At 39.9% G+C, this 27,136-nt stretch overlaps 1 protein-coding gene across 1 annotated transcript in view; it reads right to left on the bottom strand.

Moving 5' to 3' along the window:
• Positions 1 to 17,731, bottom strand: part of EPHA4 (EPH receptor A4) — a 226,855-nt gene extending 209,124 nt beyond the window's left edge. Inside the window, exon 1 of the mRNA XM_071751825.1 lies at positions 17,645 to 17,731. The gene's annotated coding sequence lies outside the window, so the exon portion shown is untranslated. The remainder of the gene's footprint in view (positions 1 to 17,644) is intronic.
• Between the last annotated feature and the right edge of the window lie 9,405 nt (positions 17,732 to 27,136).

The following is a 27,136-nucleotide window of genomic DNA, read 5'->3' as shown; positions in this document are numbered from 1 at the left end:
GAGGTTGAAAGACAGCTGAGCAGATAAGACAGAAACATCTTCCCTAATTCTCTAAAGAGTTCTGCAACTTGGGTCAGAGCTGATACAGTGAATAGAGAAAATAGTCTTTTGAGAGGTGCAGTCCTCCATGCAGGCAGCAGTGTAAATAATAAAAGAAATGATCCAGGGCTAATTAGCTGAATGACAGCTAACAGAATGAAGTTTGGTGGTCTTTAGAGCTGTATCATCAGTTTAACAATTCATCCTTGTTTGTTTTGTTTTTTGTTTTTATTTTTTACAGAGCTTGATTCCTTCAGGTTTGGAGAAGGGATGAATTTTGGAAAAATAAGACAGCTATAGATTATTTCTTTTTTGTTCAGGACCACTCTAGCCAGATTTGTCCATTAGTCCTGGGGAAGACTGATGGCCACCTGGGTTGTTTATAGATCTAGACAGAAGGGCAAGCCTAGAAATCAGTCTGCTTTCAGACTGGTTGCATCTGCATTAAGAAATAAGTTTTTCCTCTATATTGCTACCTAGGAAACCTAAAAAGAAAATAGTCACACCTATTATCTGGTGTAAAATATTGCTTTATGCTCAGAAATAAACTGGGAATCATCCAATCAATCTTATCATTTTTTATCTGCTCTGTTTCCAGATGCATAAGATACCAACTGCAAGCAGAACTTATGCCCCACTCACATTTACTCAATTTTCATATTCAAATCAAAGGCAGGCAGAATAGGAGGAAGAATTAAAGGACTTGGGAAAATAAAGTATCAGCCAAACAAGTAAATCCTTTTGCCTGTGACATGCCACTATCTGAACCACAACTCTTCATCATGCTTAGCCATGAAAAAGATCCAAGTATGAAAGTAATACGAGGAAGTAAAGACAATTTGTATCTCTTTAAACAGGAGATGATGCTGGCAAATCACGATGTGAAATTTGGGCTCAATTAGTGCTGTGCATCTGTGCCAGTACACAGCTACAAAGCATTTCAATTCCTTGGGCTCCTACATCCACAAAGTGTCAGGTCACAAATTCCAGACCACAAAACTCTCCAAGGCATCATCTTCCTACCCACCCACACTGAATGATGGGTTTTTTTGCTGGACCTACTCCTTGTGCCGTGGCACACATCTAAACTCAGAGGCAGAGCAGACACAGGACTCCATTGAGAAGGGGGCTGGGCTGGCCAACAAGTCATTGGTTAGCAACAAGACAGAGGAATAGAAAGAAGTGTAACTGGCACCACAATAGCCCTCACTAGTGGCTAGCAGACCCCGAGCTGCTGATCAGGACTTTCTGGCTGTAATGGGAAGCAGAAGGTGGAAGATGAGCATCATATTTCTATCTTTGCCCCAATTTTCACTGGGGACATCAGGTCTTTAAGATGCCCATTGACATCTCCTGCCTCTGCACTCAGCAAAAGCTTTCCAACCCTTCAGCTCAGAAAGATGAATGGCATTTCCTTGTAACATTCCCCATGGAGTCAGGAACCTAAGACAAGTACAGACAGGGACTAAAGACATCCTTCATAAGAACAGGTTGGCTCATTTCTTTTTTTTTGGATATTGCTGCATTACAAACAGGTCTTTCCAGGCAAGTTCTGTTCTATCGCAGACTTCTTGAGCATGTTGTCTGTGGTGTTCAATAAAAACTTTGTTTTATAAATGTAAAGCCAAAGTAAAAAACCCTTTAAATCATCTAAGAGACCAGGACCAAACTAGCATGAACAGAGAGGCACAGGATAACTCTGTACTTACCCAGGAGTGTTTGGAACCAAGAAAGTATGTTTGACACCTCTGCTGTGCTATGGACCCAAAGAGCAGCATGGTCTCTACAACTCCAATAGCTACAGAGATTCCCCTAGAGGTGACTAAATTCCACCAGTTAATCACAATTAGGTAATTTTTGAGGTAATGAAATTAAAAAGGTCAAACAAAAATATCATAACAGATGCAAAATTTGAAAGACAGACGTATACAGAATTTTTAGTCCAATTCTCTATCTAGCTAGTGCAGCCTGAAGCTTGATTTATTCCACATTTTCTGGGAAACTTCAATGTTTACTTGATAGCTTTGACAGAACAGGTAGAATGAGACCCTCAGCCTTCCAGTTTGCTCTGCCATCTCTTCTTTAAGAACCATGACTCAACTGTGAATCTCTAATTCCTGAGCTCATAGAAAAGAGGCCTGGGCAGGAGTTCAAGAGGCCTGTCAGTCAGTGCCTGTTTGATTATTACAGGATCAATTATTCTACCATCACCACTGATGAATGTTTAAGAACAGGTTACACACATCTCCTTCTGAGGGAGCTCTACAATTTTTCAAAGCACTCTAATCCAGCACTGCAGATGTTATACTGAAAACAGTGTCATTGCTACCACGTGGCACAAGTGCCAGAATGAAGTGCATTTGACAAATTTAAGTGCAGTTCTTGTTAAAAAGGCTCTTCATCTTACTATTTTAAAAGCATACTTCTTTGTTACTCATTTACAGCAAGCCACTTACGTTTTATCTGAACAATTCATCTGGTTTTCAAGTCAGATTTATAACGTAAACTTGAAACAGCAATTAAAAAATGTGAGGAAGATGTCACTGGCACAGTGTTACTGTAATGCCAACATCTTGAACACCATACCAAAGGGATTCTGCAACCCTCTCTGGTATAAGCAGTCCCAGTGAAAACAACTGAATGAGGAATGTTCGTACTGCTGGGGAGTCACACAGCAGAGGACACAAACTGTGGTCTCTACCATCAGGAAGGTCACACCAAATACATCTTTAAACACAGCTCTGTAACATACACTAAAAAAAAAAAAAATTAATCAGTGTCAGAAAGTTGTACTTTAGAATAACAGGTTTTTTGCTTTGTTTTTTGAAGATATATAATTGCTTTGTTCTCCTCAGAACTGCTGAACATCTTTCTGACTGCTATAAAATAGAGCCCATTTTTTTGTCACTTTGCTTATTACGTTTCCCTCCTCTCGTCCTCCCCCCTTCTTTTTTTTTTTTAGAACATTTTAGCTTCGGGGAAGCTGTTCTCATCATCTTTCTTTCCACGTGGAACTGGCTGAAAGATATTCATTAAAGATTCACTAGGGCCAATTTTCTATGAGTATAAGCAACAGCAACATCAATATTTCAATGTCTAGAAAATGTGGCTGTTCTCTTGCGTGGAGTAGATTGTTAGAAATTATTGTAGTTTAGTGAATTCAAAGCTTCCTGACAGATTCTGTAGGTACCTTATGATAATTCATAGGGGCAGAAGAAATTTTTGTCTAAACAATATCAGGGCAACTATCAACCTGCTGGTGTTTTACATTATATTTATGGTAGTGTAGAACGTGACTGTTGATCTTTTCATCATGGTCCTTGTAGACTGCTGCTTTCCCAGGCAGTTTCAGCTGTCACAGTTGCTTAGAGTCCACTGAGCTGTTTTTAGTTACTCATTCAAATATTCATAAGAACCGAGGGCTGCAGATTGCCGTCTGGTAACAACTTCATTTTCTGCTCACACTGAGCTTGTCCTTGTGGGCTGCCTCTTCCCACTCAGATTGGCTTTTCCACAGCCACGTGAGCCTTGAAGGGTAATGGAGTTTTCCTGGGAGCAGGAGAAAGAGGCATGTTCTACCTTTTATCTTTGCTTGGCTGGACAATGAAAATAATTGCAGAAGACAGTTATGGATTACCAGAGAGACATGAGAAATGATCAAACCTGTATCAAGCACTGGTTGCTGCTACCAGCAAAAGCACATGCTTTAATTATTTACCTTCTGGGACAGCTCACACCTTAGGATGGCCACATTTTTGTGCAAATATTTACTTAACAATATTGTACTTGAGCAGAGTAATGAAAATAGGTGTAATTTCATGTAATGTTCCTGGGAAAGACCAATGGACTGTGACATTTCCCTGCATGGGGGAAATCACTAGAGTGCAATGTTTCTATTATTTCATTAAAACCCTTGCTAAATAACCCTTCAGGGCAGCCCAATTTTGCATTTTTAGCTAAAGGAAATAGCTGAAGAAGAGAAAGCCACAACTATCGCCACTTAATAATAGAGTGTGGTAGGTTTCCTAAGAGAAAATACTACTTAATTGAAGTGTGTCTGGGTAGTCATGTGTGTTAAAACAGGATTTAAAGGAAGCTAAGCAACACCCTGCAGTTAGAAAGCACAGCTTCCACTCCATGTATTTACACGGTCAGGACACAAAGCAGGAAGCCCCCTTGTCTGTCTGCAGAGATCATTGCTCCTCTCTCACTGATGCCCTCTTACTTCCCTTTACCAGCTCTTCTCTAGGAAAAGCTTATGGGCAACCCCAACATTATCACCCAAATAGAATAGGACATGTCCCTTCTACCATCATCTCTCCATGCAAAAGCCCAGATTCTGGACTTGACAGAGGTTTCAATGAACATTAGAAGTAAATGTTTCCCTGGGTATCACTTAATTAAGTTATAATGGGGTTAGTGCAAGTATTTTATAGAAAAAGGCTTAATTTCTGTCAAATACAACAGACTACATGGAGAGCATATTAAAATGCCCATCCTTCTAATTGCACTATCCTGACACTTTTAAAAGCTATTTCAAGGCTTAGATTGAAAACCTCTATTTACACACTTCCTGAACATAAGTACATGACAGCATTAGATAGCAGGGAAGCCTTCTGGAAAAGCAATACAAAGGATGGAACAGGTACAACAAATTTTCGCTGCCTATCCTGTTCTACTCCAGATTAAAAGGGAGGGCGAAGCAAAACAACCTGTCACAGGTTAAGAAAAAAAGATGATGGTTTCATAGCTAATGAATGATAAAACCATCTTTGGAAGGAAGTGAGGAGAGTGGGAGAAAAGAGCCCAATAACACCATTTGTTTACATTAGAGAAACATCCACTACTGCAGACGCTGTTAAGATACTGTCAGGGTTTCTATTATGATCCCATATTTCAAAGCCTTACAACTTGGCCATGACAAGTCACTTTTAAAATTGAATTCAGAATATAGAGTGAATTTAGCTGTATTCACTATGTTGTTGTCCCAAGGTAGACAAAAATATGTTATAAAAATAATTTAAAATAAAACAACTACAGCTAAATAAAAACAAAGTCTATTTATGAGCTAAGGATGATAAAGACATGTTAGGCTCAAGTCACCCAGGTAGCCCTTATTCCATTGTCTTTAAAACAACATAACAGATAAAAAAGGCAGAATATATTTTTCCTGGATTTTTGGTGGTCTGTTTGGGTTGGTTTTTTTTTTAGTTGCTAGAATACAAAACTCTGAAGAAGCAAATCATGCAAGAGCACTGTAAAATACATGAAAGCAAACTTGAAGAATAAGCAGTGAAAAGAACCCTCTGCTTCTGCAGCACCTGCAAGATATATTTGTTTCTTTGTGTAGACATTGAGTGAGAGCTGTTTGGTTGGGCTGGGGGCAGGGGATCTAACTTTACAGACTTTGACCTTTCATGAAAAGCCTTCAGCTTGCTCCCCCCAATCTATTTTTCCTTCAAATATTTTTCCTTTACAAGGCTTCTGAAGAGCAAAGGTTAATGAAGTAATCTATGACTGAACGCTAACATATGCAATGTATGTATAGAAAAATGCACATCCCATTTTTAACATTTCTCTGGAAACAACTATGGTCTCTTATAGCTGCAATTTTGAAAGAATGTAATTATGGTATAGAATTTCAGCTACCTTTGGGCTGAGGCCTCTGGAGACATACAAAGAATTAGTGTATTGTTGTGTGATACATTTGTGAAATCATGTTCCTCTAATATCCTCCTCTAAAGCTACAATGCAATGCCTCTCAGCTAAAAATCATCTCTGTCTTCCCTTCTGCAGTGAAAACATCTCTTACAGCCTAGAGGTTTATTTTCAGTTTCAAAAAATCAAAACTGTACGTCCACTAAGTTCGCATTAACTGACACAACAAAAGAACTTCTGGTAGCAAAAAATGCAAACTGAAAATTAAGCACTGAAGGTAATGGATGTGCTGGTGTTGGTCAAGTGGAGAGGAGTCAATCTGGGAGCTGAAAGTCACCCATCAAAGTGCCTTGCACATTTCGGGCAGCTCTGGAAGTTTTTGATTGCTGAGTTTATGTACGAGCTGAGATAAAACATGAAAAGGTTTGACCAAAGTCAGTTAAACAAGTCTAAATGACAGGCATATCTAATGTGTAAAACTGCATCTCCCATCATGATCAGACATGACTTCTAGGGTGTTAAAAAATCAATGACCTTTTGTTGCTTCCCTTAAAGAAATTAACAGTTCTTCCAGGGATTAAGTCCACTGGCAGAAAAAAAATCCTGGTATTCCTCGTATCTGTGCAACTCACTGGAACCCTCATCAGGAATACACTGATCCCAGAGAGGCTAAAGATGGCTTGGGCTTATCTGATAGATAGGGCAAAAGAAAGGGAGACAGAGGCTTAGAGAGTAGATACATTGATCAGAACGGCCTTAATTCTACCCATGGAATCTGGAAATTCACTTCATAGCCAAACTATTCTTAATATCTGTTTTAGTCCAGATAAGCTTCAGCTCAAGGTGCTTTTCCAACCTTTTATCAGTAGTACTGCTATTCATGCTATCTAACAAGACAAAGTCAATTAGTAAGGTTTTATTGATAAAAACCCAAGCTGGCTCCTTGACACAATTTTTAATACATTGGATTGCAAAGTAACTTCAGAAACATGACTATACCACAGGAATACAACATCAAATAAAAAGAATGGGGAAAAAAACCTAAAAATTGCTCTTTCATAGAGTGGTATCACTTATCACCCTAGCACTTTGGGATAAACACTGGGATTTGGAGTATGGCACAGCTGCTGCACTCTGGCCAACGTGTGCACACCAGAGCTTTGCAATGCCTGGCTGTGTCTGCTTGCTAGACATGAGGCAAGCTTTTTATTTTGCACCACTCCCTGCACATCAAGGCTTCAGAATTTCTCCACATCTGCTCCCAGTTCTTCCAAACTATCAGATGTTCCAAGTTAGGTGCTGAAGACAAACACATTATTGACGCAGATTCTCTCCGCCAGTTTTAGCCAGACCCTGGGTTGACTAAAACCTCTTTACATTGGAAGAGCAAGTTTATGAGCTTTAAGGAAAGTTTAATGAAACTGAAAGCTGTATTTGTTTACACTTGAAGATTTGTGGCTAAAGTCTAGACTCTATCTTCTAAAGTGAAGTCTTCTGTATCGTGTCTGAGTCTCCATGATGACTTGAAAGTTCATTTCAGCCTTCTGACGTTCAAGAGCATAAAACACCCAGGGACCCACAGCCCAAAACACTGCCCTAACAAGATGACACAGCTTTTCCTTCACTTTTATCCTCTAGTCACTCCTGTAGTCCGAGTACCACCTAACCACTTCATGCAGAACCCAAAGCTCTTCTTTCATATAAACCTGTATTTTTCCATATAGATAAAAAGCAGAATTTCCCTTATGCTCATTTTCCAGGATATATCCTCCTTTATACTTGCATGAAGTCCCAGATAAACCCTGAGGAGCCTAGTCAAACAACTCTCTGTATATATATAATTAAAAAAAATTAAAAAAAAAAAGATGCAGCATATTTTCAAAACAGTCACCTGTTAGAGACCTGCTGTATGAACAAGCAGCAAAGTCCTCTCCTTTCCCTCCCCTGAGGATGGCTCAATAAAAGTATTGCACCAGTTTCTTCCTGAAACCTATTCCTTCATAACTGGGAAAATTATTTTACTAACAGCAGTCTGGAAAGGTCCCCTTGCTTGTTTTAAAAAGAAATGCAAAATTATGCTCTGGCATAGTGACGGGAAAAATCATAACATCCTTCCTTCACTTACCTTGGCAATAAGAGGGCAGATAGAACACAGGCCTGAAAATTCACATATTGTAAGGAAAATGAGAGGTTTCTTTCAGTTTTTAAAATGAGAGACATGTAGGTAAAGTAACCGTAAAAACTTCCTGGTTAGTAAGGACGTCACTTTACGAAGTCAATAGCTACACTTGGTCCTCAGTCACCATAGTGTTACTGAGTTTAAAAGAAAAAAGCACTCTCAATGTATAGAATACCAAACTTGCACAAAGACTGTATGGGTCAGACTGCAAGCCTTTCACTCACACAGAGTAGGTAGGTACAGCCTCACTGAATTAATGGCCATACTTATATAGTAAAATGCCATCAACACAGCCTGCCCTGGCAGGAGGCAGGAAATGGGCATCCTGCAGCTCCTATAGGTGCTTGTGACCTCAGAGGTCCCCACCTCATACTCATTAAAGCTACAGGAATCAATAGCAGCAACATGTTACATGGGTCAGCTCACACACCCCTTCTCCCCACCCTAGAAACAAAAAGATTGCCTAATGTCAGAAAATTAAGAACAAAAAGAAAGAAAAAAAAAAAAAAAAACTAACACAGAACCAACCCACCAGCATCTCTTTAAAAATCATTACAACATTTCCAACAAACACAGCTGAATCTTCGTGTACAAACAAGGTGTTTTCCGACATCCCCAGTAAACCCTACACTACCATCTAAACCCAGAGGACCTGCCAAGCAATTCATTTCTCCTCCTTTACAGCATTTTACAGAACGAGATGCAGGGGCTTCAGTACAACCTAAACGGGAGTAGGTGTTTCCCTGCTCCCTTTCGGAGCATCCTGCAGCTGCCTTCTCGCTTACACACACTTTTCCAAGAGGGACATCACTCCCAGTGCATTTTTGGTTTCGTCAGAATTTTGCTGCTTGCAAAAGGCAGAGCCTCCCCCCCAGCCAGAACCCAGGCCGGGCGGTGCTGCGGGACGAGGCTGCCCCCTGGCCCCGCCACGGGGAGACGCAGCTCGCTCGGAACCGGGTCTGGACCCGGCTCTGCCCGCAGCGTGCGCCGAGCGGCCGAGAAATAAACCAGTGGCTGACAGAAGCTTCCCGGGTAGCGGCATAGCCACGTTGGTCATTTCTTGGAGCGTTTTCAGGGTTTCCTCTAGAAAAGGGAAGGAGGGGAACCAGATCGAAAGCCTCCACAGAATGCATCTTCTGTGCCTCTGTTCAAAGCTCTGCCTTTCAAGATAATATCGGGGAAAAAACCCAAACTCCTGGGAACTTTACCACCCCAACTGCAACAATTGCAAGTATTTCAGAGCACAGCTAGAAAGCCTTCCCACTGGGCACCCTGCTGTGCCAAATAAATACATCCCCAAAATTTACGTGAAGCAGCCTCTTGCCTTTCTCTGTTAAGAACTGGTAATCTCTCAAAATATTTAATTAGCATGTATTGAATTTTTTAGTACTTTGATTAAGACAGCTTTTTTTTTTTTTCAGTGGAGAAAATTAGTAATTGGAGGATTGACTGAAACATGAAGCATCCTTAGAGGAGGGGTGACACAGTGGGTAGGATAAGAAACCCCTTGAGGTTCTTAACTGAACATTCTGCCAAGCAGCCCCTTTGCAGTGGTATCATGAGAGGGAGCATATGCTGCTCTCCTGCTGTACACCCTGAATTTATGTCACAGTTTATGAAATCCAGTTCTAAACACTACCTCAAATAGACTTGCATAAAACTTTGAAGTAAATGATTACACCAATCTCTGATTTACTTCTAAACTAAGACTCCCAGTCTTGAACAAGTTTGTTAAATCCACCTTTGGAGGGCTGCTGATCAATCTGTCCTTGCCATTCCCTGGCTGCAATTGATTTCCTGCAACATGCAGCTGACATGCAAATTAATTTACCCCTGGCACTTAATTTCACTCCCTGCCATGGGGTATACTCAATACTCAGCCTCAGCATAGCAGCTGAGCTTTTTTCTCTCTCCCATTCCAAAGGAACAGCAAAGTTACTAAGAAGGAAACGTCAAATTACTTTTGGGATCAGTTGTTTCATCCCAGAGGATGTTTTTTCGGTCACAAAACATTACTGAGTTGCTAAGGTTTGATGTGCTGAGGTGAGAGAAGGCACAACTACACAGATAAAAAGAGGCTTGCTCTGAAACAGCAGCAATTCAGGCTTCCAGAGCAGTTTCATTATTAGCACAAGAAGCAAAGAGGATTTACTTAAAATTACCTGACAATTTGTTCTGAGGTTTGATCTTTTGTACTTCTGTTAAATCCTACTTATTTCAGGCACATTTTAAGCTGATTCCAAATAGTCTAAGAAGAGCCTTTCATTCCCTTCATTTTACACATTTTTGGATTGCAGGGTTTTTTTATTTCTGTGTCTGGTGGACTGGGTCTCATCTGAACAGCTTAAAGAAACCTGACAATAAGAGAAAATCTGCACTTAAATCCCTTTAAATACACTTTTAAAAGAATTGGTTCTCATGGCACAAATTCCTTTTGTGAAGGATATTAGGAGACATCAGTGTCTCCAGATGCAAGAGATGTAAAGGGTTTTCATTCTGAAGGCAACAGACCCTGTAGGCAAAACTGCTAAACTCTTCCCAAATTCCTCTTTCAAACTCACAGCTCCATTTGAGCAGACCTGCAGCACTTGAGCACCTATTCGAGGATCCTTCTCATTTTGTCACCATTCCTATGAGCAGAGAGAATGGCAGGGACATGGTTCTTGGGCTGATGTCCACAGTGGAGCTGGCCCCTTCTGCACAGCAGAGCAAAGGGGTCCCGCAGCACAGCCATCCCTCTGCCTCACCCCAGCAGGGCTGCTGCAGGGGCACAGCACCTTCGTGCTCAGTATGTGACCACTCTCTCTCACCAGGAACATGACAGCCCAGTGAGGTGCTGGTGAGGGAGAACTTCCTAGGGAAATTCCCAGTCCCTTCCTAGTCATCTTTGTTTAGCCCATACCCAGGACTAAACTGAAGGAGGGGTTACCTCCCCAAGTGACCCCCTCCCTTCCAAGATGGGGAAAATCAGGAAAGGGAAAGAAGCCCTATGGGTTGAAATATAAACAGACTTAATGAAATAACACTTAATACAAACACCACCATAAACACACCAGCTTATTCTCAGCCTAGGCCTTGGGATGAAGCAGAGGGAGCATCAGACCAAGAGGGAAGAGCCCCAGGAAAGGGAATTCCCACCCTTAGCACAGCTCCCCCTTTATAATGTGTGAGGTGAGAGCTGTGGGACACCCCTGCCACCACCTGGGGCAGCTGCCCTGCCTGGAGCTCCAGGCTGCCTTGGGGCTGCTAATGGCCTGTTCTCCACAGCCATCCTGGGATCCTGTCTCAGGAAAACCAGGACATTACTGAACAATTTGCCAGTGGAACCAAGTTAAACTGAATTAAAGGGGCCTACCCTAAGAAGCAGATGTAGATGTGACACTGGCTTCCCTTGCACACATTCCCTCATCTACTGTGCATTCAAATACAGGAGTGAGCTCCAGACATTCGTGCCCTGTGCAGAAGGTCAACGTTCAGCTCCAGTTCAGCTCATTTATTCAGATCTCACTTCTGTTGCCTCTCATTCCTCCTTTAAGGAGGGTCTGAAGTTCAGGAAGTTCAGACTGTAAGGATTACAAAGGACTAAGCTTCATTTTCTTATCCTTTTTATTTTTCATTTGCACTCTGTGTACACTTGTTATGCTTGAAAAGACATAATACCTCCCATGGAAAAAGCAACCTGGGAAATCCAGGATGATGTAAAAATTTTAGTCAAAACATCTGTGAAAAAGTTCCTCTCCAAGAAAAGCTTTGGTACACTAGCAACAACAGAAGACATGAATTGCTGGCTAAAGGGCAGCACTGTTACAGAACATCTAATTAAAAGTAAACCCCCTGAAAAACAGACTTTTATTACTGGTCTTCCTACCATAGGAGATGGGTCTTTCTAGCAGTGTTGTCCATACAGACAACATTCTATTTGTCTCTCATACGAAAGACATTCAGCACAAGATACTACTATGGAAAGACCCTTAGAGACATTAACTTTGCTATTTGTGTGGTATTCAACAAGTATTTTACCCCTATTGTCATCTGTGCCAGACTTCTAAAGCTATTATTAAGCCACAAAATCAGTCCTGCAAAAGACCAGCTCACCCTTCATCATAAAGCATTTCATCAGCTGAATAAATCAAAGTTTTCATTACCATCATAAGGAAGCATTAATGGTGATAAAATAATCAGTCAGCAAAAATTCTATTACTTCTCCCTTACTGAATGTGATCATTACATCCTCACTCAAAAGTTTCTCATTTCCTGAGGGATCAGAACAACTATTAGCTAAAAAGCAGAGAGAAGGCAAAACTGACACCCATTAAATGCATAATCCCATTGCCATAGAGAAACCCCACTGAAATTGCACTCTGAATATGTTTCAGGTAAGTGGTTCAAAGTGCTCTTGTCATTATTCAGATTAAGAACAAAAAATGTAGCAGAGAAAGGTGTAGCCATATAACACAACCCTTCTCTTCTGCTTTGTCTGGTATTTTTTTCTTTCTGTACATTGAAAATTTATTCTTTTAACTGGATTAGTTAGTTAAAATGCATAGTATTCTTTTAAAACAGCTTTCCATATTTCTCTCTATGGATTACTTTGAAGCACAGCATGTCTATTCTTTTAAACAGGTTCACTCTCTTCACAGGTGTTCATTAAAGTGTGCTCAACTCTAATCCCCTTAGCACTGAAGTATGCAGCTTTTTAAAAGGAACTGTGCTAAACCAGAATTGCTGAACTCTTCAATGCTGTAAAATGTAGACATCCAAAAAGAAGAAATTCTTCAGCTGTCTTAAAGACCACACATGCTCATCCTGGAACAAATACTGACCTACTTTGCTAACCTGCTTTTAAAATGGTATTTCATCTTTGAAGAGGAAAAACAGCCATGCCAGAATACAGTCAATTGGTATATGTCTAGTTCTGCTGAGAACATATGTTGGAAAATCCTGCACCCTATAAATAATACAGGTGATTCTCTCAGCGTCTTGTTTACTGAAAAACTGACTTCATGGAGGAGGAAAGGTTGGATAAGAACCAACTTTCTAGATACTTTCATCTCTACCCTTTGCCGAACTTCCATGCAGTCCTTTACAAGGATGTGAATTTCTCATGCAACACCCTTCCAAACCTGTCCTGGATTTGGTCCAGATTAGGTAGCTGTAGGGTAGGTCCAAATCAGCAAATACTTTGGCACAACAATAATGGCTCAGTAAGGAAATGTAGCTGGTGCTCAGCCTCCTGACATCTACACTACATCTATTTCAGATTTACTTCCCATTAGATTTAGTCTGGTCCCTGGACTAAACTTCCTCAGTGGACATGTGGTTTGATGCTTTCACCTTAAATCTCCTTCTCCCAAGGAACACCACACAGATTATATTCTGGCAGTTCTCCTCAGGGCTGTGCTGTTAACAGTCAGCTGGAAGTTTTGGGCTCAAGAGATGAATTCAAACATGGGATTACATTGCTCTTCAGATGCAGCATTGCCAGTAATGGCTTAAAAATGGGGAAAAACACTGGGGCCTGTGTTGTGAGCTCAGTCAATAAATGTACCCATCACCAAAGGACCCCAGAGGTACAAAGACAGAACCTTCTTTTCCCCAGTTTTGTCCAGGTGTTACAAGGTTTTTGCAATACAGGTGTCTATTGGCAGAAAATGGTAAAATGTCAGACAACCCTTTTGAAAGTTTCCCTTCTTTCATGACTGTTCAAACATCTCCTCTGTGTGCCAGTTTGCTCAGGCTGGCGATCTGAAACACAGCAGGAGGCACCTGCTCTATGTGCCAGTGTCATTCTGCACTGCAAACTCATTTTATAATTCAATAAACATCCAGAGATCTTAGTGAAGTGCATTCCCTGTAGGCAGCAGCAGGAGGCATCCACCATCAGCTTTCAAAATGTGTAACGCACAGGCAACGTTGGATGCCTTTAAAGCTGAATTTGTCTCATTTCAAGCTCTTCTTGCACCCTTCTTTGAAGAGTTCAAAGCACTTAGCAAACATTAAGTATCCTTTATTTAGGAGAAGTGTTAAAATGCACTTTATCGATAGAGAGATCAAGGCAGAGAGGCTGCTTGGTGCAGCAAGTTGTTGGTAGGGGGTGAAGAAAAAAAAATAGTAAGAAGCCCTTTTCATATCCTGTAACTTTAATATATTGTGATGTTCTAATATGAGGCTATTTGGGCCTAGGAAAAAGAGTGGTAACCCCAAACAAGAAGCCAAGTGTCTATGCCCATCACTTGGTATTCTGGGCTGGAATGGGGGATAGGAACCGAACTATCTGCTTGAAAGGTGTTTATGTATTTGACACAAAATCACTTAACTGATGTGACTGGACAATCCTTGGACCACAGTTCTCACCTGCCCCACCTGGGCTGGAACCTGCTCTGGGCAAATAGAGATACTATGGGCTCAATCCTTCAAACAATTTTTACCAGATGTGTTCACAGCTACAAGAATGATGGAATCAAGAAAGTGAGGCTCATGTAAACGTACTTCAGACAACATAAAGCTAATTCAAAATGTGAATTATTCCTGATGTCACCTGGCTCTTCACTGTGACTTTGTGAAACTCCAACAAAATTTCCCATGCAGCTGTTGACTGGAGTCATGCTTTGTCCTCAACTGCACACTGCAGCCTTTTACACACATAAAAAACGTATATAGGGACAATTATTTAATGCTACAAAATTCACCACATTAACTGGAATTCCAAATTCTATGAAAATGCTAAAGATTTTTCCATCTTGTTGCATTCCCAAAATAGGAGAACCAAACGTCCATTTTCTCTAAGCATTGCATAATGCTGCAGGCCAAGAAAAGGTGACTAGCTGGGTTTTGAAGCAGGGTGTTGAGCTCTGATATTTCCTATGAAAAATAAGCAATTGACATTTCTTAAACCCATGTATTTCATTGACATTTTGATGAGCTGACTTAACCTTAACTGAATCATGACTGTTGAACTTTAAGTCTCAAAAAGCAACAAACCATTTTTTCCCAAAGGAAACTTTCTCTTTACTAGTACACCAAGCCACAGACCTCTCGATAAACTCTAAGAAACCAGTGCATTTCTTGCCATCAGCTCCCACTTCGTTTCATGCACTGAAAAACTACAGTTGCCACAAAACAAGGTAAAAACATCATTGTGGATAGTGAACAAAACATTTTAACTAGATTATCTTATATTTAAGAATAAAAAAACTATTACAATCTTTATGAAAAGAACCCAAGACACATACTTTTTATTCTTAACATAAATGCTTCCAAAAAAACCTAGAGAAAATATTGATTTTTGGCAAAAACAGCTTTCCAGCATGATGTACACAACTGTCCCTTCTAGCCAATACCTTAAGGAATGAGAATACAGCAGGGTCTTTTGTTGTATTTACAACTGTCCTAAGGTCATGCATTTGTACCCTACCCCTCAGTACTGTTTCTGCTGTTATCTATTTAATCTGATTACTGAAATAAAAGTAAAACCATCATTCCAAATAGTAAATAAGCATAAGATGTTCTGCTCCACAACATCACTAGTTCACAGAACTGACTCTTGTTAATTCCCTTCCCAACTTTGTAGGCTGTAGAAGTATTCTTGATGTTAAGCCAGAATCCCTGATCCAGCAAAAAAAATATTTGAGCAGCTCTTTGCTCTGTCAAGGCTCACATATTTTCTAAATTAAAAATGTGCATGTTGGTTTTGCTTCTCAAAAGCGATACTAACTTTAATTACATTTCAAGTGATCCAGATTTTAATTGGAAAAGTAGAAAGGCAGAAGATCTCACCATAATGATACAGGTTAAAAAAAAAAATAAGTAAAAAATCAACAGTACAGAAAAATACCCAAAATTATAGACTTTGATAAGCCTTTAATTTCTAATAGCCATTGAGCAAAAAACTTTCCTGTCTGAAATAATAAGCATGGTTCTATTACAAATGTGCCCATAACACGTTTCCAGATAAATGCGTTTCAAATTAAAATAAGTATTTGAGTCACTGGAGGATTTATTTATTTTTTGCAGCAATTATTTCTAAAACCAAGATGCACGTACAATTTGTTTCCCATCCTATTAACACAGGGTTATTAATCACTGTAATGTGTGCTGGTATTTAACATATGCAGATGATCAAAATGCAGCAGCTTAAGCAAGATTAAGTATCAATACCATGTCCTTTCACCTGGGGTTTTGTTTCTTGTAAGTATTCCTTGATGTTTTATTACTTTCAAATATCTTACTGAATAGCAAATTAAGCCATACCTCCAGTGTCACCATAAATTAAATCAATTGACCCCTATGCTCCATTAAACAGAAAATATTGACTTGAAAATGTTAAAGAAAGCAAAAACTGTGGATTATGGCCTTTGTAATCACAGGTATTATTTTTAGAACAACAAGCAACAGAAAGAAAAGTCATTTTACACATTTTTTTCACTAGTTAAACACTAAATCTAATAATTGATCAATGCTTGAGTCACAGAGTAAATGCAAATCTTGTACAGTACTCATATTCTGTATTAATCTTCAATTTAAGAGCTAGATTAGACTTGGATGGCATTTTGAAACTGTAAGGTCCTTCCTTCAGAACAGACCTTTTACTATTGATACCAAGGTATTATCTCAAGTCCATTCAGCAAAAGCAGCATCTGCAGAGGGGTTTTATTACATCTCAGCATAAACCAAAATATTACCCTCTGGGTTAACTTATGAATATACTTGTCTTAAAGAGAGGCAAAACAGGCAGTTTGTGTGTTCAGATAACAACTCGGAGTAGTCTCCTTCCCAAATCTATTTATAAATATTGAGTAAGCAAGGGTAACATAGACATCACTGTTGTGACTGGCAACTTAGGTGAGATGTCCCCTTTCTAAGAAATGTTTCTATTCCTTTTAATGTTCACCACAGTCAGCTATGTCACTGTCTGCAGTTCTTAAGAAGCCCTCTGTACACTGTAGAGATCAGAGCTAAGAGAAAGCATCCCTCCAAAGCAGAACCTTTGTTTCACCCTGGTGGGCTGCTGCACATGCATCTCTGGTCCCCAGCAAACAGCCAAACTCTGACATCTAAGCTTGCCTGGGACATTCCTCCAAAAGGTATTTCATGAATTCTTACAGAGGAAATTAAGCTTTTCACACTAGTGTAACAAAATCTGACCAAGTCAACATTTGGCAGATGTGGTTAGAGATTTGCCTAAGGAAAAAGAATCCCCTGCATTACATATTGACTCTGTGGTATGCCTTTATACTCCCATTTTGCCCATATTTTTTTCCCATAGGCTGCAGAAGGTTACTTGTTTACATTGAATCTAAGCCAAGATATTCCTGATACACACCTTCCACGTTCCATTGTTTTTGCTTCTCCACACTTCTGACACGTGAAGAGTCAAGTGGGGTATTTGCATTCTACTCCATGGGCAGACAAGGGTTTCAAGAGACAGCAAAACATTCTGGAACTAACCTAAAGCTGGATACCTTCAGATTTTCTACTGATTGCTTTTCTACTTACGGCAGAAGTAAACATTTTCCTCCTGGCACTTTCCCACCAAACACTTAAGAGACACACAACTGCTAATGTCACCTTCCACTAATTCCACATACTCTTATCCTTGAAATGAGGATATCCTACTAAACCAGACCTTTCCTCATTCTGATATAGCAAATAGCTTTGCTCATTAGCTTCCACAATTCTAGAGGATTATTGAAATTGATTATTAAAAGAAACACTTGCTCCCCCCACACAACCTGCCAAGCCAGTAATAACAGAAGCTTTGCCACCTACCACATGCAGTACCACAGGGTCAGAGGCTCCTCCATTTTCTCTGTCTGAGCTGCTTGGAGAGTATGAGGGTCACCCTGCACCTCCCGAAGGAAATCAGTTCGCTGTTCCCTTGCCTAGGAGAGAAGAAAGAATAAGGGTCACACTTGCTTTCAAGTGCTGCCAACTTCTGCCAGGCTGTACAAACGCAAATAAAAAGCTGACTGTGTGTGTGGGAAACCACGACAGAGGGAAACTATTAGTCAACTCATTTCAGCAGAACATTTGTGCTGTTTTGGTAAAGATACTCTATACTCCCTGCAGCTGCTCAGACGTGCTCTCCCAGAGCTCTGGTTCTGCATGCTACTTACCCGACAAGTCCAAACTCCTCAGGCTCCCTGCAGTTGAGGGCCAGTCTTACCAACCTCTACTGCCTTCTGCTTTTAGGGCTGTCAGTCAGCAGCAGGAATTCCCTCCCTACATAGCTATGCAGACTGGGATTTTGTACCTGGCTGACTCCCAGGAGCACCAATCTTCCCTCTAAGCAGGGAGAAGCAGCTCTTCCCTGTGGATTCTTGTCTCAAAGATACACATGCTTCAGAATGACATCTTTCTTCATGCATCAGAACATAAAGTGCAAAAAACTGAAATGACCAGAAAGCAATTGCTCCATTCTCTGGGAGGCCAGGAGCCAGGAATACTCCACACCAACCTTTGTTTCACTTGAACCAAGCTCTGTTCTTTTCAAATGATGCTTTTGCTGTTTTAAATTGCTTCCAGCCAACAAACCAACCAAAAGCAAGCATATCTATTTCTAGAGCAATATGCTCTTTTCCTTGACTAGCCCTCAAATTAACTTTGTCCCCTCTACAAGACAGGATATCACACAAGTTAGAAGTCTCACCTAAGACACCTATCTCAACCATGTGCGAGTCAAACCTACTTCACCTCACACACCTAACATCCCAGGAAGAAAAACATAACTCCTCCAGCTAACATCTTTTTAAAAGGACAGGTTTTCAAGAGTTAGCATTAGCACTAGGTAAGGAGTGTCAATGACTGATTTTAGCCATTTCACGTACTATTTTGGAACATGGTATTAAAAATCTAAAATGATTAAAAAAAAAAAGAAAACCAGAAAAGAAACAACACTACCAGTTATAAAGGACGTACTCTTTCCATTAAAACCATATAGAAATTTCTCTGTAAGTGAAGTTTTAAACACTACCCTAATTGTGTATGTAGGACTTGTAGTGAGGTACATAAACCTGGCTGCCTGACTTGATCAGCATAATTGTTCATCCTGCTCATTTAGCTTTAGCTTTATAAAGCCCCCTCTCACTCAGAGCAAGTCCTCAAATATTCATTGATATGTTACTACAAAGACTTCTAGTAAAGGAGAGAATAAATTGATCTTTACATCTGCAGGAACTGTACAGCAAAGATGACCAGCTAGGCATTAAGGGAAGCTTTACAGCAGTGAGGATAACAGCAGAACACCAAGAGATTGTGGTGCCTGTGTCCTCAGAGGCTTTCCATTACAGCTTAGGCAACATCAGACAGGGATGGGTTGATGCTGGCAACCCCACCTGCTACAATTCCATATATCTGTATTTGGATACAAAAACCACAGCCCTTACCTCAATTTATCTATTAAGTGTTATGGAGTATCACCAAGCAAGATGTAAAGCATCATCAGATTAACTTATACATGACAACTCATTAGGACTGAGAAGTCATGGGAAAATAGACTCGTGTTAGAGTAAGAAGAAAGCCAATATTCCCTTGTGCACAACTCATCAAGTCACTAAACTTGACTTACTTTCTGCTTTGAGCCTTTAAATGCCCATTGGCCCATAGCAGGGTAGGAAAACTGAATCTGAGACCTGTGTGTTACTTAAGGCTATTCTTTAACCAGCATTTCTCATTTTTATTCTTAGCTTGTGCATTCATATAAATTTGTAGCCATTAGTACAGGAGCAACAGCAAAACGCTTGAACTCAACTAAATCATGTCCTGCAGAGGGCGTTGCAGCCATGGAAGTGAAAACTTGCTCTCGCTATAACTTCGGTCTTTGAATGCAAGAAGTTTTCCTCTGCTAGAACTGCTTAACTTCTGAGTCTTAGGGAGCTCTTTCTACTGCTCTCTAATGAAGATGATTGCTCTCCAACAGAACTTTTCATCTCATCGACATTTGCAGGAAAGAGGTGATATTTTGCTTTTCTTATTTGTTTAATCCCATTAAAAAAAAAAAAATCTCCTCTTGGCATGGCCCACACCTGCCAGAAATATTCTAGCAAGTGGTTGAAACTGTCAGGAGGATTTAACTTTTGGTAATAATTCAGAGAATTTGCCATCAAGTACATGGCACAAATTACACAGAGCAAAACGTCTCGATTCATACACCATCTGAAATTCTCTTCAAATTGTTACCTCCTTTGTAACTTAAAGAAGCCTAGATCCAACTCAGGAGGGAGGGTGACTGCCTGCTGCAATAAGCAGAAAAGCTGACTGCAGCATTTCCCACAGCTACCCCATCACTGAACACTAGAGAGCAGCCTTTCTCCAGAATAGTAGGATTTGCAGTGTTTTTCCCTCCGCTTTCTGGAGGAAAGAGAACTCAGTGCACTGCACAAAGAAAAGTCACTCAGATGCCTGATCAGGCTGGATTGAACCTTAAATCTGCTAGATAGCATAATCACAGCATTTCTTATAGGTACCACGTGTTGATCGTTTGCATCCAGCTTTCAGATTCAGACACTTTTACAGAGAACTTTATCATCTCATCTTAGTTATTTGCACCACTGCATCAGTTCAGACTAAAACCAGCCACGACTCCAAAGGGAACTTGAAATTAGTAGGGAAATCCTCATGGCTATTTACAGGTTCAAAAGGGTTCAATAAATGAGTTTACAGCAACACTGGGAATTAGACTTCTAATTGTCTTTCTGATACCAGCTTTTTCAATATTATGTGCATTAAGCTCTCATGGATTAGGCCTTTGGAGTGCTCAGGCTGTGCATTGAAACAGCAGTGTTGGAGTCTGGGATTCACTTCCAACCTGCAGGTTGTTAATCAGGAATGGGAGATGTAAAATTTCTTCCAGAACCCCCAGCAATGCTTAGGCACATCTCTGACAAGGCCATTCATTAGACTGGGGGAGAGAGTCAGATTGTACTTCTGCAGGGGTGGCAGAAAAGGATATCTATTAGTGCACCTCCTAACAGCAAGTCTGTGACACATCAAACCTGTCTCCTGAGCAATGCAGCATGGCTTACAGCTCATCTGCTAGAGCCTCAAGCCACCTGGGTGAAACACTGGTTCTGCTGCTAAAAATCTGCTGGCAGCTTCATTGCATTTGGAAAAGCTTCAGTAAATATCATTCTGTTTAAGATCTAACTTTTAAGGGCACAGAAGGAAAAGGCATATCCCTTACTTGTCACAGTACAAAGCTATGTTATCCCCAAGTGATGATTTTTTATATCTCTGGTATGACAGCCCATTGAAATAAGCTGTATAACTGTACACTACAACTGAACGTGTGTATTTAAAGCAGTAGCTCCTACAGTGCCTCACATTTTAGCACCGGGTGAGAAAACCCAGCATTGATGGAAATACTACCTTTTAAACCATGATCATTCCACACAATCCATCACTGTGACCATCAGATAACCTACATTCGGGCAGCAGCAAAGACAGAAAGCACAGATTTTCAATAGCAAAATCTCAGGTCTCTATCACTTCAGTTCAAAGGGGGGCTATCAGATGTAGAATTATTAAGGCTATTACTCTCTGTGGGTTTAGGCAGCAAAAGTAATTCCTTATACCTCTGCCCTCACATTGCATCATGATTTCTATTTGTTCTCTTGTTCTGAATTGAAATGTTCAGCACAGGGCAGCACATTTGTGCTGAGTGCCTCTGTGTTGCCTAGCACAGGAGCCTCAGGGGGCCCTGAGTCCAGCTGCAATACAAATCCTTAATGGTTCATTTGATATGAGGAAATCACTAGCTAGTCCTACTCCACAAGCTTTCCATGACACTTCAGGTTAACTTACAATCACCTGCTTTTAAGCAAGGCTCTTTCCCCAGATATGCATTAAGAAAAAAAATAAATTAACATGAACATCACATCACAACAGCCGATCCATGCAGCAGGGCCAAATTTTGCCCCTTTGCAAAGATCCCTAACAAACCATAAAGGGTCACAAACTACACCTGATTGCCTTGTCTGTCAATAAAAGCTCAGTTTCAATGCTAATGTGTTCAGAAGCATATTTCTTTTAAATAACTACAGGTAGTCTCTATGTTTTGTAATCCAGCTCCTTCTTCAGAATACCATTTCCACTAAATCCACCCAACTCAAAGGGAGCATCAGATGGAAAAGGTGGAACCAGAAGCAGTCCCATCAAGGTCCCTGCCTTCACCCAGCTGAAGAAGAAACACTCACATGTTAAGCACAGCACAACTGTACACAAAGACACCAAAGAAATTAAAAGGCAAAAAAACTATCGGAGGTTCATAAGTGATAACAGGAAACAGACATTTAAATATTTGAGTGGATGAAGACCCCAGAAAGCCAGGATCAGAACCAAAGCATTCTAGACAATAGTTGATAACGTAGCTTACAATACCTTTGGTTATTTCAGTATTATGGAGCTAGTAATATATTTAACACTTCTCCTTTTCTTACCTGATTGATCTATGAGTAAGAAGATACAGTATATGCCCCAATGAGTAACATTCTTTACTTCAGAGTTCCTACTATCTTCCTAGTAGCAAAACTAATGAAACTCAACTCATACACGTTAATTGTTCCACCATACAGAGAAAGCATAGAAGAAAGAAAATGTCAAGTTTGCATAATTTTAGTTCTTATAGTAATTACTCTATGTGAGGAAACATTTGCTAGACTGTAAATAGAACTGTGCTTATTTGGCTTGAAATATGGAAGCAGAAGATAAAAATGGGGTACAAAGAAGGACATAAAATGAGGCTTAATAAAATTAGTTTTGTCTTGGTTATTCACTCCTTGAAACAGGGATGTTAAATGCTCTTGGATTAGTCAAGTTTAAAATTCAAATAAAAACTTCAAATTAATTCTACACTTATAAAATACAATGCAATCAGCGAAGTTAATAAGAAGTTGCTCTAAGTTTTCTTGTGGTAAATTAAGATAGCAGAGAATAGTTGCCTGTTTTTAGAGAGTTGTGGGGTAACACTTTTTTTTTTTGAGCAGGGGGCAGGGGAGAGAAGGGTATGGTGTTCAGGGGGTTTTGTTGTTTGGTTTTTTCAAATATAAATGAAAGGGATCACAAAAAGTTAATTTGTCATTTTCCTGCTCTTCTTGCTCATCCCTTTCTGGTCCTGGGTAGCAGAAACCCTGAATTAGGACACTACTAATCTCTATTTTTTTTCTTTTTTAGTTACAATGGCTTTTAATATATCTCAGCTACTACTAATCAAAAAAGACTGCATGCAATGGTTTTCCCTGTAAAAAATGCAAGCTTAAGTTAAAATATTCATCAGGAAAAGTCTTTTCATACTAACAAGGTTGAACCATCTCAATTTTTATGTTTATTAAAAAATTACCATAGCAACCTTATCAAACATTCGGGTGATGCTGAAAGAAAGAATATTTAACTATTTTCTCTACATTTATTTTGCTTTCATTCAGAAGGAAACCAACAGTTTCTCAGCCAGCAGTTGGCAACAACTTTGCTGAATACTACTGAGTTCTTGGTGTCTTTTATTGCTTTGTACAGGTTCTAGACCAGGACTTAGAAACACAGAACATGAAAGCACCCCACAGTGCACTTCTCAGCCTTAAAGCTCTTCTCTAGAGATAACCCCACTCCCATATCTGTTCAATACAGGACTATAGGACAAGCTCCACCCTTCTCCACTTCTGGTGTCAGTTCAATTCCAGCACAGGAACTCATCTTTTTTAAGCAAGTGGGTTTTATACCCAAAATATTACAGGTCAGGTAATAACTGATGGATAGGACACTGATCCTTCATTGCCTCTATCCAGTATACTAAAATGGAATATCATGCAATACCCAAACACCATATAAATTCCTATTCTGACTTTTTCTTTACTTCCTCTCACTCCTTCACATATCACTCAATGCCCATGTCCCCTTTTCCTAATCTGTTGTTGGTTTACTGCTTTATAAATACACATAGGTGTATTTATAGGCAACTTTGATCTGTAGCTACAGAGCAAGGCAACCTTGACTGCAGGCTGGTGACAATGAGAAGCCCTATCAAACAAATCTGGCAAGCCAGTATCTGCTTAATGAGGATTCCTTTCAAAGAAGCTGTTTTCCACAGGTCCTTCTGGGTTACATTCAGAAAATGCCAAGATAATGGTGCTTTCAACCTACTTGAAGTCAAAGAAGACAACTATACTCACATTTGGACATTTTAAGCCCTTTATTTTTCAGCCAAAATGCCAAGTCCGATGAGAGTCCTTCAGTACCTCCCACAGGTCTCCTAGAGTTTCAAGATACTGTACCAGTCTCTCCTATCTTTTCATTGGGAAAGAGCACCAAAGCACCTCACATTTTTAGTATGGTTTGTCACAAACAATCCCAGCAACAGAGATAAAGCAGGCACCTGGAGCTTTATGTGCCTTATGCATCACTTTCAGTGGGGCTGCTCAGTCTCACTGTGGTGTCAGCTACCCAGGCAGAGTCAGCACCCAACATACCTGCTGTGACTGGATGTTGGGAAGATCAGCAACAGGAATCAAGACATCTTTAACAGTGCAGCATCTAGCACTGGCACACAATATCAGCTACACATGTGCCCTGCATCCTCTGTTGGTTTTCCTTCATGACATGATACAAGATTATCAAAAATGTCACAGAATGATTTACTGTATTACAAATCCTTTTTTTTTTACTTCAGTGAGTACAAAGCTAAGGATGTGTATTAACTTATGAAGGATCAGGGTCAAAACATTAAATTGTTATCTGTAACATTCAGAGTCATTTCATTATTCTTTAGGACCTTTATCACTTCAGGTTCTTTCAGCAGACAGAAGAAAAAATTAGGTATGTGCAGAAAATCTTTCAGTTTTCCTTACACCTGAACGGAGACACTGTCTTGGAGATGCTTTACTCATTCTTTACATGCCTCAAAATATTGAAACATACATGGGATCTCAGCCTAATGCCACAGTCTCTGTGAAGTTAAAAGCACCAGTCATTGCATTCTGCAGGCTGCCTATTTTATTAGATTAATACCTAAAATCTGTACAGCATGGCAACAACGCAGGAGTAAAAAAGGTGTCATCTTATCAGATGAGAAAGAACACAGGCCAACCAGGTACCATTTATAGAGAGAAAGCATCAAAAGTGACAACTGAAGGCAAGATTTCTGGGGAAGGGAATGTTGGTTTGACCTATAATTAAATTCACCCTCCCTTTGCCAAGCTCCCTAATCCTGTTTTGAGTGGGAGTCATTTTCCGACAGGGAAAATAATAAATAGGGAATCAAACAAGTTGCTTCAGGCAGAGCAGGAGGGAAGGGTGGGAAGAACACTCTTCACATATTTTTCACTACTGCTTTCTGCCCACTGACCACAGGCTGCTGCAATGTGAACTGCACAGCAGGCCCCAGGGACCTGCTTGACCAAACAGCCATGCTACCAGGGACTCCTTTTTGCCCAGCTTTTTTCCCCATGAAGAACATTTCAAGGGAGCTGGCAAATGAGGCAGCCTGGTAGTTCAGGTGTCCAGTTGTTTCACCCAAAGTAGCCTCAACCTTAAAAAAAAAAAAAAAAGACAGCTTTTGATTTAAGTGTGTAACCACACCTTGCCACCAACTTCCTTTGTGGTTTTGGAGACTCTTGTCTCCATTGCCCAGCTGTATCACAGCACTGATAGAATTCCCCTGCCCCAAAGAATTGATATAAACACAGAATTGATATAAACTCTAAACCCTGCATGATTCTCTACTCAGGGAAACACATTAACAGCTAAAATACACCAGCTTTCCTGATAAACTAAATTTAAAGCTGAGTAGTTTATAGCAATGCAACCCAAAACTAAGGTCTAGAATTTTCTCCTTTAACTCTGAGCACATGTCCAGTGTTGCTTTTGGCCATTTTCTCCAGTAAACTTTGTCCTTGCTGGCTAAGTGCAAAATAGAAGCTAACACAGCACTTGGTTAAAATGGAGATTCCCTTGCTTTGCTCAAAGAGAATCTTCAATACCAACCATGAGCTGTTTCCCAACAATTCTGTGAAAGTGTAACAACTTATATTGAAATTCTGCTATGGGAACCCTTCATCTAGAAACAGCTTGCTGAGCTGAGGACTACTTGGAGCCAAAATAGTTAGAGGGGTTTTTTTTCATGGCTAAGATACTTCTGTCTATGTCAAATGAAAAATTCAACTTTTTCAAGCCCATCAGCCCAGTTGAAGAAGCAGAAAGGTCTGATTTAAAAATTTTTTCCAATATTAATTATCTAAAGAGAAAACAAGTTGGATCCTTGCTTCATGCATGAGCTGTCCTCACCACTGCTTATTGGGTAACATTTGGTTGTTTAGGAGTTATTTGGCACTTTTCCAGCATGGCTGACAGCTTAATAATATATAATCTGGTTTTCAGCAAAGCAATTACTAAGTAAACCTGAATACACTGAAGGAGTAAACGACAGGTTACAACACCTAGAACAAGATGCCACACCTGAAAAAGCTAATATTACCTGAATAACTATTATCTGTAATCACTAGAATATGCTGAAATTATTGCTTTATTTAGTGAAAGATTAAAACACCTGCCCTTAAAAATACATGCTAAGTACTTATTTACTGCTCTTCTTTCTTCGTACACTTAAGAGGTTCCGTAATTACTTCACTAGCACATTACTGGCACTGATGTGTGAACCTCAAGTTTCAAGGCCAGATTGTTCATAGAGACAAAATACTCTTAATTAAACTACTCAGCTTTGAGCAGCAAAGCAGAGAATCTGAGTCTGTGTCAGAGCTCAAAATTAGAGCTGTGGAAATACTAGATTTTCAGAAAAATGAAATAAATTAAGAATTTAAACTAAGAAGTGTTTGGTTTTTCCACTTAAACTTTAGGTCCTCACTCTCAGCAAAATATTTTTGAGGGTCAAGCTAAATGTTATGTTTGAACCAAAACTCAATACTTCACTTCCTGTCCAGCTAGATCAATAGGAGCTTAAAAATTAAAGCATTAATATTTTCACACCCATATTTTGGGGGAAAAAAGTTTTAAAATTTCCATGAACTTCCATATCATCTGGAATTTATTTTTGAGTACTTTCCCACTACTATCAGAAATCATTGCTTCATTATACTTATGTTAACTATGATAAAACCACCAGGGCTTTTTTTTTTTTTTAAGCTACCCACTCTACTTTGAATTTTTCACTAGCAGCATAGAAAACAGGTAATCATCATCTATCAATGGATCTCTCCAGTCAAAGGTGTTCATTTAGAAACAAATTGTCATTTTAATAACCACAGCAACAGGCTGCAG

Source organism: Heliangelus exortis, chromosome 9 (genome assembly GCF_036169615.1).
Source record: "Heliangelus exortis chromosome 9, bHelExo1.hap1, whole genome shotgun sequence".
Classification (NCBI taxonomy): domain Eukaryota; kingdom Metazoa; phylum Chordata; class Aves; order Apodiformes; family Trochilidae; genus Heliangelus; species Heliangelus exortis.
Note: the sequence above shows the minus strand (reverse complement) of the source record. Positions and strands in the feature narration are given on the sequence as shown.